The sequence below is a fragment of the Meleagris gallopavo genome, chromosome 10 (assembly GCF_000146605.3).
Source record: "Meleagris gallopavo isolate NT-WF06-2002-E0010 breed Aviagen turkey brand Nicholas breeding stock chromosome 10, Turkey_5.1, whole genome shotgun sequence".
Lineage (NCBI taxonomy): Eukaryota > Metazoa > Chordata > Aves > Galliformes > Phasianidae > Meleagris > Meleagris gallopavo.
In genome coordinates this window covers 12,032,075-12,046,138 of record NC_015020.2, presented here as the reverse complement: position 1 = coordinate 12,046,138, position 14,064 = coordinate 12,032,075, and positions in this window count along the sequence as shown.

Here is a 14,064-nt window from a genome sequence, read left to right as displayed (position 1 = left end):
AGATGATGTCCCAGGGACTTGACCACGAGAGTGGGCAGAGCTCATGGGGGTGCTGCCAGAGGGCCTCCAGGTGGGACTGAGGGGGAGCTTGGAGGGCTCAGTGGGGAAGACTCAGAGGAGTGCAGCTTGCAGGAGGCAATTCCCAGACCTGGGAAGCCCACAGGAATGTTTATCACTGTAACTCAAGTAGCCATGAAGTGCTTGTGTGGATGAGGGGGAGGAAGGCGTTCCGAACGAGGAGTTGGCTGGTCAACTTCACCATGTTCTGGACAGAGATGTGGGTGCTTCACTTTCCAGTGGGGTTAGCACGTCACTAAAGCAGGGCTTTTGATAAATGAAATTTTAGATGACTTTTTTTTCTTCTTGTAATGTACTTAGTTTATAAAACTGAGTGATTTTACAGAGACCGTCGATGTCACTGTTGTGTCCTGGCTATGGGACTGCCTGCCTCCGCTGATGGTGGCTGGGAGAAGGGGAAGGATTCATCCCTCCCAGGCAGCCCTGTGCCTCCCAGCTCGGGCTGGGGGTACAAACGTTCCGGGATCTTACACTTTGGGTATCTTAGATGGTGCCAGTTATATTCCGTTGCATTTGGACTTCTTCTGAATAGTTTTTTATAATTAAAAAAAAAAAAGAGAGATTGAAATGTTAATTCTGACTTCTTCCTCCTTTTTGTGCTTCCTGGTAACTTCTTTTGTATGTGTTTTGTCTTTACTTAAAGGTAATTTTACCCTGATATTGGGAAGGTTTTGGCTTTTCATTTGCGGGGTGGGTGGGAAGGAGGGGGTGGTCACAACCTGAGTACCCAATAGGAGGCTGTTGGTTCTCTGGAGCACTGTTGTCCTGCTGTGACTGCAGTGGGGGTCTTTGTTGGGGAATGTGGGGCTTTGTGGACATCCATGCACATAGCCCATAGAATGTAGAAAGTAAATGCTTTGGAAAAAGGAGCTGGGTGTATGACTGGTAAGGGTACACTTAGGCAACCCCGATGGTGGGAGTGGGATTCGGTCCTTTGCTGCTCCTGTTGCCTTGCACATAAATGTAGCACAGGTGCTTGATGCTTAATGGTACCTCGTGGTCTCAGCTGACAGAGCATTTACCCACTGGCTTGGTAATTACCGAGATGAAAAAAGCCTGAAACAATGAGCACTGTGCTGCAAAATGGCTCTTCTTATAATTATAAATGGAAAAAGGCTGCCAGGAATTAGAAGAAAAAAAATACTCTGCTCTCCTTCAGCCACTGTTGTCTGACTTCTTGCCTAAAGCTTGCAAGCTCAGCCTGCTTTGCAGCCACCTGAACACCATTTCCCATGCACTGGTGGGCAAAGACCAGCTTCCCACTTTGCAGGAAATCTAGAACTTGAGAGCTTTTTGCTCTCAAGAGCTGCTCTGCTTTCCTCTGTGATGTTCCTGGGACAGCTTGATTGCTGTGTAGTGCAGCCAGTGACTCACTGGTCCATGGTGGGGTGATCACTGATACAAAGCTGGCTGTGTGCAGCAGCCCATGCACTTTTGCAGGTGTGAAGTGCTGGAGAATGATTTGAGTCTCAGCACTGCAGCATCCTTCAGCCAGGAGCTCTAGCCTGTACAAAGCAAGGCACTGTCCCTAGAGGTGTTCGAGACCCATGGAGATGTGGCAGTAAGGGACACGGTCAGTGGGCAGATGGGGATGGGTTGGAGTTGGACTTGGTGGTCTCCATCGTCTTTCCAACCTTAACAATTCTTTGATTCTATGATCCGTTTTTATGCTGCCACCCTGGATTTGCTTTACCTCTGCTTGCTTTGCTCTGAGGCTGAAAGATCAGAGGTGGGCTTGTTGTCAGTGGCTGCCCCAGAGGTGACTCCTCTTTTCCTTCCTTTGCCAGTGAGATGGTGTAAGGCTGCATTGCCTGCAGGAGCAGCAGTGTAAGAGGGCTCTTTTTTCCCCTTTTTTCCTCCCCATCCTGGCCTGCCCACGGGCTGGCACGGCCGGGCTATTTTGCTTTCATAAGCTGCATTATGTAAGCTGGTCTCGAGCAAGGACGTGGTGCCAACTTGGCGTTGGGAAGGAGCCACATTCCTGTGCCGCGGGGTCTAATCCCTGCCTGCAGCAAAAGCTGGGCTGCAGGAGGAACAGGAAGGCTGCGCCTTGCTTTCCAATCCCTCGCCCCAGGTGGAGGAGCCTTGCAGAGCCATCGCTCCCTTTGTCAACAGGCTGTGCCCGGCGTTCCACTTTGCGAACCTCATCCTCAGCAGCACTGGGGGTTGGCCCAGGCTTGCACAGCACACCTCGGGACCTTTCTCTCCTGCTGTGTTTGTTGAACTCTCTGTGCTCTGCAGCTTCAGTTACGCTTGTTTGGAAAGGCTCGGGGGGAGGAACATGGAAGCAGACACTTCCACAGTGCTAGCCAAAAACACAGTGGCAAAGGTGAGCAGCATAGGATGTAGGGCTGTGTGGTGAGCAGATAGGGCTGCGTGGTGAGGAGGTGGGGGTGCAGAGCCTGGGAAAGACCATGGGATCATAGAATGGTTTGGGTTGGAAGAGACCTCAGAGGCCACCCAGTTCCAGTCCCCTGCCTTGGGCAGGGTCACTAACTGCTAAATCAGACACTGGGGTAGGTTGCCTAGGGCCCCATTCAACCTGGTCTTGAACTGGAATGGGGGATCCGCAACCTCCTTGGGAAGCCTGTGTCACAACCTCAATGGTGCATGGGCCAGGATCTCCAGCACAGACTGCCCTCAGGGCGCCATGTCTGCAGGACAGCCCTACCCCTGTCAAACCAATGGGCAGCTTGGATGGGGCATTGGGCAGCCTAATCTATGAGATGCATCCCTGCCCAGGGCAGGGGTGGGAGCCAGATGATCACTGAGGTCCTTTCCAACCCCAGCCTATGACTGTAGAGTCACAGAACGGTTTGGGTTGGAAGGGACCTCAACTATCATCTAGCTCCCACCCCCTGCCATGGGCAGGGCAGCATGCTGGGAAGCAGTCCTGCACCTACCTGTGCATGCAGTGCAGGATGGCACTAGGTGCGTGGCAGGGCTCTTGGGCTTCTCAGGCCCTTTCACTGACAAGCTCCAGGACCTCATTTGGCCAGGCATGGCCGTACAGATTCAGAAGATTTGCTCTTAGTCCCCTTGGGTTAAAGCTGGTAGCAGTAATGCCTTGACCTCTTCAGGTCTTGTGGGTAGACTACGGAAGCCAGGGCTCCGGCTGGCTGAATCACCAAAAACTATGCAGTTGCTCTGAAACACAGGATATTTTCAGCCCATTTTCCATCCAGATAGATAACACATGCAGGGTGATTAACTGGCTCTATTTTTTTCCACCTCTCCATGTGGCTAGCTCTCCTGGCACAATATCCGTTCTCTCTTTGAAATGCTTTCACTGCAGGATGCCTGCTTTCCCTCCTGGCACACAGCTGGGCTGGCACTCACTGAGGGCTGCCAACCTGGAAGGAAGTGGCTCATTAGAAGGGCAGCATGAGTCTGTGTATGGACAGGCAGAAGCCAATGTGGGCCTCTCTAACCAAAAGCCAGCAGCTTTCCCCATTGCACCTTGCAAGGAGCAGCCTGGGCTTCCTGGAGCTGCCACACTGGAAAGGGTTGGGTTGGGGAAGGAACTGCACAGGGTTTATTGCCTGCTCCTGCCCCATCCCTAGGTCACAGTGGGTGTGCTGGGCTCATGGTTCATTTGCATGAACGTTCTTCCCATGCTGCTGACATCTGCTGATCCCAGATTGCTTTCCGACCATCAAACCCTATGTGGCAAGAGAGAATTGAAAGAGCGGGAGACACCTCATTAACTTTTACTCCACCCTGTATCCTCTTGCAGGGACAGGGAGGAATGTTGTTTTGCTTGCCCAGGGGGGGAATAGGATGCTTATGGGGTGGGCAGGGGAGCATGGCTGTCTGCAATAAGCCTGCCAACTGTGTGCACCAACACAACTTGGGTTGTGAACAGCCCCACAATGAACGACCCTGTGAGATCCCATTTTGGCTTCTGGACACAGGATGGGGACCGCCTGGTTCCTTCTCCCCAGCTCACAGCTTCTCAGCTGTGCTGAAGAAGTCAAGCAAGGCTTGGGCAGCAATGCTCTCCCCCCTGGGCATCCACTTTCCTTCTTAATGCCCCCAGCAGATGCTTTATAGATGTTCAGCATCCAAGGGTGTTCTTTCCCTAGTGGGCTTTCTCCAGGCAGGGGATCAAGTGAGCAAGCAGAGAACAAGATGATATTGGGGAAGTGGTTTGATTTTACTCTGGCTATATCTAGCCCTTGTGCTGAGCAGGGATTTGTCTCAGAGGACTGCTTGGAAAAAGCACAGCTGCCTGCAGGTGGTCACTCTATCTCCAACCCAAAGAAGCATTGTGGCGGCAGCAGCAGTTTAGGGTTTTCCTCGCAACCTCTGGTGGAGGTAACTCCTTTCCCTTCAAACCCTTCAAACTTCAAGTGCTGGACACCTTTCATTTACCCATCCCAGCTTTCCCATGCAAACAGGGCATAAAGAGCAAAAATAGACACGGGTGGTGCTTTCCTTAGCTTCCAGCTGCACTGCTCTGGGGAAAAGAGGCACAGGGTGGGAGACGGGCAGAGATGGGGCTGCATCCTGCCTGGCTGGCTCCCAGCCGCCCTGCACTGCAGGAGGTGCTTCCGTGGGAAGGTGACTCCACCTGGGAGGTGTGACACTGAGGCTGGGGCAAGGCAGGAGGAACAAAGCTCCTTTTGTTGCACTTCCCATGCCCTGCTGAGCTTCCTGAAGCTGTGCCAGTGTGATGCCGGCTGTGCCATCATGAGGTTGAGGGAGGCTGGCTGAACAGAGCACCTCTGTGCCAAATCCTAGGTAGGTACAGCAGGATAAGGGGATTGCCAAGGAGCACCCATGCACATGGGTCTGGGACACGGGGAGTGTCAACATGTAGGTGAGCACCTGTTACCAGTGTCACCAGCATCACTGGCATGCCAACCTTGCTCAGCACCCTGCTGCCCTGGGCACATAAGAGGGAACTTAATGGGTCTGTCCAGGTGTGGGATGTAGATGAGTGTAAGAACACCAAAATCCACCCAGCATGCTAAAAATCCAATTCCAAAGCAGCTCCATCCACCAAAACAAAACCCCTTAAAATCTGACCTTATCACGGAGGCTAGAGAGGATACAGCAGTACTTAAGAACATCTGTGAGCAAGGTGAGGAGGACGCACAGCCCTGCACTCTTTGGAGATGGGCACATCCATCCCATCCCTGCAATGCCTTACAGGGTGCATGGTGCTGCTCCGTGTATCTGAAAAACCCCTGGGATGGTGAGAGTTAATCCTTGCTCCCAGCTGCCTTCCTCCAGCACTGTGCAGGAAGAGGGGCTGCCTAGGGGAGGAAAAAAGCACTGTGTTCAGACCTTTTACCTAATTTCCAAAGGTTCAGACCTGACAGCCTTAGCAACGGGTGCTGCCAGGATCTGCACTGCTGGCTGCCTTCATGCACAGCCCACATCCTTGCTGCAGGGACACAGCAGCACCCATCTCAGCACTGACTCGATGCCTCCTCACCCACAGGACCAGCCAAGGGACACAGTGCTGCTTGCTCCTGTCCTGAGGTGTGCGAGGATCACCGCCCTGCATTTAAAGCACAAAAGATGGCCTCTACTACACACAAATATATTTCCCTCTGATTTGAGCCAGGAAGACTAGAAATTAGCAAGGTGGTGAGAACCCAAGGAGTTGCCCTATGCATGTGTGAGACACTTTGCAGCAGAAGAACGGTGTGACCCAAAGGAACTGGAGTCCCAAAGTGCTTTCTGTTGGCCAAGGCCAAAGAAACCTTTGGAGAAAACCAAGAATAATAGAACCATTAAGGTTGAAAGAGACCGTTGTCATCGTCAAGTCCAACCCCCATCCCCACTAACCACATCTCCAAAATAAGTAAATCAATCAGGGATTCCTGCAATCCTAACCCAAAGACTTTGGGCTATAAAGATGGAGGCTGCAAAATGTTCTTATTATGCCCATAGCTAGCTAATTCTCCTTCTGTATTCATTAATGGAACTATTAGTGCTGCTCAAGTTATCCAGCCCACCTCCAAGCCCAGCCCATCCTGAGGTATATCACAGGGTCTTTATGGTGCAAAGACCCAAGGGAGCTCAGCTCTACTCCCCACAGACATTCTGAGCAGCCAGAATCTTTTCCTAAAGAACAGATGGGTATTTCAGGAGCAATAACAGAGCTGATTTAATTACAGCTAAACTCTGTTCCTGAGAACTTCATGATCAATCAATGCTTCAGCAGAGCAATTAAGTTTGATTATGCCCATGTTAAGATCCTCCTTGTGTAGCAGGCAGCATCTTCCCTAGGTGCTTGTTCCTTGATGAGCCACGCATTAAGCAGAGCATGGGCTTCAACAATTCAGCAAACCCAATTAATTCTCCCTGTCATGAAGAGCTCTCCAAAGCTACACTGATACTCTCTGTGCTTGTGCATGGCCATACGTGCTCATGGATTCCTTCCTAGAGAAGAGCACGTCATTCCAACAGTGTCATTCATTTATCTTCAAGTCAGAATTGCTATTTAAGAAGAGGGTTGATATACTCCAGAGAAAGCTACCTTTGTGTTTCCTCAAGACTTGCTGTGCTCAAAGGCTTTCTGTGCATCCTCATACATCTGAGGATGTATACAGAGCAGTGGAACCCAGCTCATCCCTCAGGAGGCATGTGCTGAGAGAATCAGCTTCCCTCAGATCTTCACTAGCCACAGAAATGGATATTAGGCTGTCTGTACTCTAATTTGGGGAGCATAAAGGAGTTTGATGCTTTTAGCCCGTTTGTCTTCCCTCCACCAATTGCAATATTTCTACATGTCCTTCAGTGCAAGGCTCTCAGCAAACAGACTATTCTGGCACTTACCTGGCAACAGCCACAAGACAAACTGGATTTGGGGGCAGATAGCTCCTTGGGAAGGAGCAGTAAGAGAGCTGATGTAAGACATGACCTAGTACCATGTTGGATAGGAGCAGTTTCCCACCATTCTGTTTCTTCACCTCATTTACAGGCTATGCACTACAAGGTTTGTGCAAAAGACCTTGAGAGTTGGGAGCATCTCTCTTCTCCCATGGCAGGAGCCTGCAAGCATAGAGCAGACAGGAGCCAGGCTGCTTGCAAGCAGCTTTCTTTTCTTAAGGAATCATTGGAATATGAGTAGGATCCTTATCAAACTAGATTCATCCAAAGGACAAGGCCGTATTAATTGTTTGCACAACTCCAGCAAATAAACAGCATTCCTCCTGATTCCTTTTGAACTGCTGTCACTCCAACGGTCAATCAGAGCAGGAGCTTGGTGACAACCTTTGGTGAGGAAGTATGGGCAGGCACAATGGAAACTTCTGGCTGTAGCCTCTAAATCATGTACATGGGAGGAAAACAATCCAGTCTATCTAAGAGTATAAACGCAGAGAGAAGAGCCACTGCAAGCAGAGATTTTCCCCTGAAACCACTTACAGTGCTCTGAAGTAAGGTGGGGGAAAACAGAAGACAGTAATGCAAGACAAAGGAAATACAGGGATGGTGTAAGGCAATGGAAAGCACAACAACAACAACAGAGTAGTAAGGGATGCAGCAAGTGAGAATTCACTCAAATACAACAGCTATAAGCACAGAAACAATGAAAACAAAAGAAGCTGCCTACCTCCAGAAGGCCTCAGACAGGCAGAAATCTCCAGCAAGAGATGCCCTCACCTCCACTGCCAACCCTTAAATGAGGTCTGGGAAGGGGTGGATCCTGGCTTCAGCCCTTCCATCACTCAGGTTCATTGCACACACCTGAGCCCTGCCTTCCCACCAGGTGCTCAATCACTGCTTCAAGCTGTGACTCAGTATCCCAGCTACAGATGGCAATAAGGTACGAATGCAGGGCTTGGCTCCCTTCCCAAGGGATGGTCAGCCTGGAGAACTGGGGTGTGAGACACCAAAAGCCACTGAACCCTTCTGTGCCCCAAAATACATTATTCCAACTGGAGCACTTTGCCCGGCCATCGTGGATCCCTGGAGAGTTGTCTGGGTGGTTTCTGCGCTCATGGACTTGCAGGGCTCTGCCTAGGGCTGGGGAGGGAAGGGTGCTTGTTAGGCACAGCGCGTGGCAAAAGCTCGTGTTGACGCCGGCCACAGTGCTGGCTAACCAGAAGGCTCGTGTCTGCAACGTTTCAATCTCGGGCTAAATTTAAACACTGAAAGAAGCCCAGAAAACAGCCCAACCCTCATCTGCTGTGGCCGCCTCTCGCCAGCCCTCCCTTTGGCAAGGAAGGAGCTTTTGTTTCGCCTGGTCTCGGGGCCAGCTCGGAATAATACCACCAGCGAGACCCTCCCTGTCCCACACAATGCAGCAGCGTGCTCAATTCCCAGCTGTGTGCCATGAGGAAGTGCCCGGCGTGCTGCTGCCCTTCCAGATGTGTGGCCGTGTGGAGCTCCAGCTCCGAGGCAGAGGTAGAACAGAAGCACACGGTGTGGGACCTGCAGTGGGATGGGGTCCCCACGGTGCTGGGAAGTGCAAGCTCCCTCTGCTTTTATAGGGACCACAGGATCCATTTTTAGGCATCCAAGCACGACAGGAACGTGTTGCCCAGCTGCACCTCATGATGCTTCTCATGCTTCCCATCACCCACCACCTTTGCTTCTTGCCCACTCCTGGAAAAGGCCTGCAGATCAGCAGGGTCCTCCTGCTGTTATTTTTACGCAGTTTGCTGAGGACACAGAGATAGTGGGTGCTGACAGGAATCTGGCTGCGGGCTGGGACTGCGCCGGGCTTACGTGTGTGTTTGTAAGTAAAGGGAGGTGGGAGGGGACAAGAACACACAGATGTGATGGGAGACCTCTGCTAAAAGTGAGCATGGAGAGAACTGGCATTCTGGCACCCTGTTGACTTCCTCCCAGCCATCACTGTGCTGGGCAGCCCAGGGCAGTGGTGGGGTCACCATCCCTGGAGGTGTTACAGAACTGTGGAGATGTGGCACTGAGGGACGTAGACAGTAGCAGGGATGGGCTGGGGTTGGACTCGGTGATCTTGTAGGTCTTTCCCAATCTTACGATGCTCTGACGTACAGAGCACAGACCTGCTGTCTGGATCTGTCAGAGCTGCTCAGGGCTTACTCTGACTCACATCCCTTATTCATCCCAGGGCAGGGCTGCCCCAGCAGTGTGGGCTGGGCTCCCACAGCTTCCTCTCCTGCGGCTTTTCTGTCGGTGTCACCCCTTCTGTTTTAAATTAAAAGTCAGGGTTAAGAGAAGACAAGGGCAAAAAAAGATAATAATTAGGAGACAGGGCCAGCCTTGTTGCTGGAAGCAGGCAGCAGGAGGAGGAGGAGGGTGGGAGGGGGTGAGGTCAGCCACGGTCACGTGCAGGCTTTGGTTTCGGCACAGCCAGCGTGTTTGTACGGCAGGAGGGTGCGACATGGTCTCCCGCTTCCAGGAATCCTCCGAGCACAGGATACGTGTGGGGAGAGGGTAAACATGATACAATAGCTGGCCTGTAACTCGATCAGCTCTCTGCATTAGCTGCTCTCTGCGCTGGGACCTCGGTGCCTTCTCATGGTGGCAGGGCATGAGGTGGCACGTCCCGGGATGCAAGGCGCACAGCAATGAGAGCATCATTAGTTACGTTCATTAGTTCAATCTACAGCTATGTTCTTCAGTTCACACTTGGGAAGAATAGGATCTGGTTAATTTTATAAGCTTGATTGCTTTGTTGCAGGACAGACTCTATGGGGAGCAGGGTGGGTTTCTCCCTGCCCGCTGCTTTGTTTGTATTTTTAGAGTGCACCGCAGGCACGAGGTCCCCGTGGCAAGTGGAATTCCAGCCTGCAACCCTGCTCCATGCGTTCATCCTGCTTCAACAGCCAACAGCTGAGCTGGGGCTCAAGTGTCCCAGATGCCAGGGTTTGGGGCTGAGCGATGGCACCGGCAATGGGCTGTGGAGCGAGTCCCATAGTGCGCAGTGAGCTCTCAGCATCACCGGGGTGTGATGCAAGAAGGATGCTTCACCATGGAGTGACATCACCGACTGGATGCAGACATCACTCCCACTGACATGTCCCACAGGGGCAGTGAGTCAGGCAGACACCCATCCCACTGCCTGAATCAGCGCTGAGAGCATCTCAGAGCTGGCAGCTCTGCATGGTGTTCCTCCTGCTTGCGTTCACATGCATACCTATATACACACACACAGCTTGCTTGGGGCTCCTTTGACAAGAGGCACCAGTCAGCAGCTCATCTCTGCGGCACCCAAAGCTCCTTCAAAGCAGGCTGTTTCCCCTAATAGCAAGCTCAAGCCGCAGCTGCTGAAGTCTCAGTTGCTTTGCCTCCTGCACAACTTTCCACTTGTGCTTTCATTGGGCCTCTCCCTGGAGCAGGAGCACACAGGAGGTGGCTGCCCTCCTGTGTCCAAAGTCCCCTGCACGGAGAGGCGAAGAGAGCACTGACCTCACGGAGCAAATATTTTCCATCCCATCTCCTTCCTAGGTTTCCTTGCAGTCTACAGTGCAGTCTACTATGATGCAGTGCTGCATTTGCAGCTGGCGGTGTTGCAGTGGGGCACAGGACTGCCTCCATGCGCTGCTCCTGCAGGTTAACACCCTGCAAGCTTTTGAGACCCCTCAACATCCCTCCAAAGGAATGTATTACAAAGCATGTACAGGACAGAGGGTGTTTGGAATGGGAGCAAACAAAAAATGGAAAGCAAATAGAGAACGTGGTGGCTCGGTCCCCTTGGTGGTCACCCAGTGGAATGATGAAGATCAGATCCATACCATCCTTATCTCATGGAGCAAGGTGAAAAGGGTGCACTGCCAGCAGCAGTGACAAGCATGTGGCACACACCAGGAGGTGTCAAAAGATGCTCACGTAGGCTTCCCCCTCAGCCCCATGCCTCTGTATTGGCCGTGCAAGGGAAATCACTTGAGCAGTTTGCATTTCCCACTTCTGCACAGGAGAGGTACCGTGCTTACCTATAGGGGAGAGGTTTGCACTGAGCTAGATGGATAAATCTTGCCTTTCCTGTAGGCAAGGGTCTTTCCTGGGGCTGCTGTTCCCTCTTTGTGTATTTCTGGGGTGAGGAAGCTGTGGCTAACCTTACCACAAGCACAAACTAGCTGAGCGGTGCTGCTTTTAATTTTGGGGGGGTTGCTTTTTGTTTTGTGCTCAATTGGAACAATAAAACATCTGTTCCCGAGCCTTGCAGCTGGACCAAGCTGAAATGACGTTAGCATCAATTATCCTCTGGGATGGGGAGGATGACAGAGAATGGCGCAGATTTCCTTCACGCTGAATGACAAATGGGAACAACAGCTTGGCGAGGTGTTTCCGGACAGGAGCCAAATATCAGCCCTCGTGTTGGGATGCCCAAAGTTGTGCACTGCTTCCCTGCGTGCCCAAATCACCATTCAGCTGCCAAGGGGGAGAATAAGTGAAGATTGAAGGATAATGCTCGTTTTGGTGGAAGCCAAATGCGGAGGGTTTATATGGCAGCTGCAGAGATTCTTCTGAGTATACCAACCCAAAATACCCCAAAGTTGGCTCTGCTGCCAATCTCAGGGCTCAGATCAGGCTGTGCAGCAGGATGGGGTGATGCAGGATCACGTTCCCTGGGTGCAGAAAGGGGCTATTAAGGGCATGCACGGGGGGGTGATCCAGCACAAAGGCTGCGATTTGCTGGCACTGGCTGCCAGCCGTGGTGATGCTCGGGCGCGTGATGCAGCCGCCTGACCCTGACATAGGGCAGAGGAGCATGGAGCCATCCTCTGTGCAGGTGTGCAGGAAGCTGGGGTTGTTCCCTTGGTTGTTCCCAAGGCAAACCCATCTGTCCCAGTGGCCAGACACCGACATCGCCTCTTGCAGAGCTTTCTGCCCAAAGTTGGGTGCACAAAATGCTATGGGTGAGGAGACACTGTGAGCATAACACACACACAGATCCCCCCCATCCCATCCTGCACAGGAAGAAAATCATTTCCCCTCATCCCAGCAGCACAGGGAAGAAATGGAAATGTGGGAAAACTCAGCAAAATGATAATCACTGAGCAGCGTTTCCAAGCGAGCTGCTCCGTACCTGCGTAGCCAGATGCCTGCATAGCTTAATGCCAGCTGCCGGAAATAATGTGAGCTGCTGCAAGCTCCAAAATAGCTCCCCTGCTCCCCGGGGAGCTGTGCATTTTCAGCCTGACAGCTCTTAGTGCCCAAGGGGTGGGTAAGCTGGAAAACCCAACAGCATCGACCACCCTTTGCATCTGACTGCTGGGGAAATCAGATGGCCATGGGGCAGAGGGTTTGGGTGCCGTTGGCTCCGTGTGCTTCACCTGGCTGTTTCCCTGCCTGTGCTGTGTCTCTCTGATCCCCCATTGCCTCCTGGTTGACAGCATCAGGGTGTCAGCAGATTGTCCTTGGCGTCACCCTGATGTGCGTCACCTCTGCTCTATGTCTGGGAGCTCCTGCACTGCTTTCATCCACCAGAAAATGGAGTCAAACTGGGACAGTTCCCCAAATCCTCCCCCTGGAGAGGCCTGGCAGAATCAGGAGCTGGCAGCCCAGCAGCTGGGCTGAAACAAAAGCTACGTGGCCCCCCAGAGATCGGCCCACAGTCTCTCCTTTTCTCCTTTTGACCCACTTTGCTGCTTTTCCCTACTTGCTCAGTAATCCTAAAATGAGGCAGTAGCCTGGACATCCTTTGAAGACCTTAATCCCCACCTATGGTGATCCAGCTCCTGGCGCTGTCACGTCAGGGCCAGCAGAGCTTCCTATGCATGGCACCGGGTGCTCTGCGAAACGTGCCCTGCTGAGCAAGGTGCTAGGAACAGGCACTGGGGTCACCATCCTATATGGCATGGCGTATCGATGGTCACCCCGAGAAGGAGCAGAAGACAGGGGTGGCAGCTGCAGGTGGAGCACAAGGCACACAGGGCTCTGCATCACAGCACAGTGCCCCCGTTCCCCATCACCCCTTCATTTCAACACACCCCTCCACTCCTGATTGTTTGCACAGCATGAAATATTCTAGCCTTTATCAGTGTTTGCACTTTTGCCTCTGTTTGTGCTGGTTGCATTTTAAAGGCAATAAAGTCCAGCTCTGTTTGCTCGTAAGGAATCCATATTTTTCCTCCAGCGCACACACCAGCGCTCCAAGCACCCATGCTGTGCATCACCTCACAGCTCAGCTCCCCCACCATGAGCCCCCCAGAAGCTCCAAGCCCCACAACTGGTCCCCTGGTGCAGTGGATCCCACAGCCTCAGCCTCATATCTGTCTGTCCCTGCATGAACCCGGAAAGCTGCTTCACCCCAGCTGAGGGAGCCGGGTGCTGACGCCAGTGGGCACACACATCCCACCATCCATGGGTGTCCCCTCGTGGTGACAACAGCTCCGAGTGACACCATGCTTATACCAGCACCAGTGTGCCATCCTGCCCGGCAGGGTTAAACATTAACAGGGGCTGCTGCCAGGGCAAGGCCAGGTGAGTGGCAGGAGGGGGTAAGGATGTTGTTTTGGGAGAATTGCTCAGAAAGTGCTCAGCTCTCTGGTTGTTCTCGTCATCTCCTCCCACCCAGCTCCTCCTTGGTTCCCTTCAAGGCCAGGCTTGATGGGGCCCTGGGCAGCCTGAGCTGGTGGGGAGCAGCCAGCCCATGGCAGGAGTTGGAGCTCTATGGTTATTAACTTCCCTTCCAACCTAAGCTATTCTGTGGCTCCATCCTTCCCAGCTGCTGCCTCCACTTCTGGTGGCCAAGCTTGGCACATCACCCTGTGAGGAGGGGATTTCTGACATCTCCTAACGTATCTTTGGCTAGGGGATAGCTGCTGGAGGTGCTCTAAGCTGGGGATACACCAGTCCTGTTTCTGCCCCTGCTGCCCCCAGTGCTTGGTATGGCTGCAGCACTCTCATCCACTGCAATCTGTTCACAGCTGTTAACATCAGCTGTGTTCTCCAGGGCACACGGTGCCTCTCAACAGAGGATGGCTCAGCACCAGGAACGCGGTGTGAGTGGGGACAGCCTGGGGATAGCAAAGGAACAAGCTGTGCCGCTGCAAGGCTCTGCAAGCGGGGTTTCAGCTTCCAAAGCAAGGAGGA